General features: G+C 37.2%; 1 protein-coding gene across 4 annotated transcripts in view; it reads left to right on the top strand.

Annotated features, from left to right (window-relative positions):
- The first annotated feature begins 1,288 nt into the window (after window positions 1-1,288).
- Window positions 1,289-2,011, top strand: part of arfip2b (ADP-ribosylation factor interacting protein 2b) — a 16,192-nt gene continuing 15,469 nt past the window's right edge. The window contains exon 1 of one of the 4 annotated variants that reach the window (XM_008333227.3): window positions 1,289-1,646. The gene's annotated coding sequence lies outside the window, so the exon portion shown is untranslated. The remainder of the gene's footprint in view (window positions 1,647-2,011) is intronic. The other 3 variants (XM_008333225.3, XM_025065736.1, XM_008333226.3) reach the window with 3 other exon arrangements.

Genomic DNA, 2,011 nt, shown 5'->3' on the forward strand with positions numbered 1-2,011 from the left:
AGACAATTGTTTCTTTCAACTTTCTCAGCACAGCAAAAAGAAAACTCTACGTGTTCACAAACAGGTAGTAACTCAGACAAACACAAAAGTGGAGACAACTGGAAAAGTCATTCATAAGTCCCTGCATCAGGCACGAGTCCATTAGTAAACCGTTCCCAGATCAGATTTCACAGCCCCGGCTCGAAAACAAGCGGGTTGAGAGTTTCTTTTGGCTTCGTGCTTTTCACAGCAGTTCTCCACCTTTTCATTAATGAAGTCCTCGCTCATTCCCACTCTTCCCACTCTTTAAGTTTCCACATCCTCCTCCAGACTCTGGTTGTCCTCAGGGGTGGTTTTTAAAGTCTTTAGCCTGTCAGAGTTTGGAGGAAAAGCAGAGAATCATTTATATTTTATATGAAAATTTATGTTTCAGCTGCGGTTTGCAGCTTGGCAGAGAGTCTTAATCCAACTCTGATGATAATGATGATGATAATGATGATTTCTCTTTTGGATCAATCAATATCAGAAGACCACGTGTCTGACGTAGACCAATAGAATCGATCGGTCTCACACAATAGACATGACCTTACTCTGACCATTCTGATCTTTATAAGCTGCTGAATTTCACCTTACTCTGACCATTCTGATCTTTATCAGTGTAGTATAAGCTGGTGGATATGTCACTGAAAATTTACCATTTATATATTCATTTAAAAAAATAGGTAAATAGGTATTTACCATTTATATATTCATTTAAAAAATTTAAATAGGTAAAAAATAATCTTAAAATTGTATGTTTATTACGTAAACAAATTCAATTATTAACACCTCATAAGATAAATTTAAAGTTGAGATATAGCACGTGATCAATGTGAAGTTACTGAAGCGTCCGCAGGGGGGCAGATTTTCTGAGTGACTAAAGGAGTTGCCATTTGACTCTAGGTTTGGTGGGTAGACTAGTAAAAGCCGGATAAGTCACACTTGACCAAACCGAGTTAATGTTTAACCTGCAGTTTCTAGCACTGATCTGCAGGCGTCATCTACAAAGTCAACCCTTAGAATTAAAGTTAATGACAGCAGAATGTAATAGGACGCCTCACTCTGCTCAACATTTCTGGTACATTTCTCAACTGCAGTTAAACGTGTTAAACAATTAATCTTTGTAAAATTAATTCATTAATAAATAGATAAATAAATAGGTGGGTAGTAGTGGTTTACGATAGTTTTCTTCATTTCACAAACACAAATCTTACACAAGATTAACGTTGATAAATCTGTCCTTTTTCTTTTGTGACATAGCAATTCATCTTCTGGTAATAAACGATCTCTGTGTTGGAGCGCGTCGGCCAAATAAATCCCACCGCCGTGTCGTCAGTTCCGTAAAACGTTCCTCTTGCATCCAATTTGGGAGAAAAGGGATTAAAGGTTGTAAACGAGCAGGTCGAACGAAACGAAAATTATCGACGGTGTTGTGATGTCACTAAAACATAATTAGATAGCGTATTTGTTTACACTTGGCTAGTTTTTCCTTACTAGACTGACAGTGTGACACGTCGGTCTGACTTAGGGACGTGCACTAAGTGGGATGCTCTGGCGTTAGCCTGTTATTAGCTCGCAGGCTAGTTTCCCGTACATCTCGAATCTAAGGACAGGACCAGGAGCTCGCCGTAAGTCCAACCGTTTCCTTACAAACTATTGTTAATTTTTCACTGTTTTAATATTTCTTACATTGATATTAAACAATGCCCCCCTTTGCATAGTAAGTAGCGTTACAGCGAACTCACTTATGCGTTTTTTAAATTCGCTTCTTTTAAACAGCTGCTTGTGTTAACTGGATTCACAAGGCCTAAATCATAATAGGAAAGAATTCTACACAATAACATTTCACAAGGCCTAAATCATAATAGGAAATAATTCTACACAATAACATTGCTTTTTTAAAAAAAGAAGAAAAAAAGAAGAAGAAGTACTGTTAAACATCGTTATTTCTCTGGATCAAAATTATGTTTGACGTGGTTGGAAATATAACACG

Source organism: Cynoglossus semilaevis, chromosome 19 (assembly GCF_000523025.1).
Source record: "Cynoglossus semilaevis isolate Cse_v1.0 chromosome 19, Cse_v1.0, whole genome shotgun sequence".
Lineage (NCBI taxonomy): Eukaryota > Metazoa > Chordata > Actinopteri > Pleuronectiformes > Cynoglossidae > Cynoglossus > Cynoglossus semilaevis.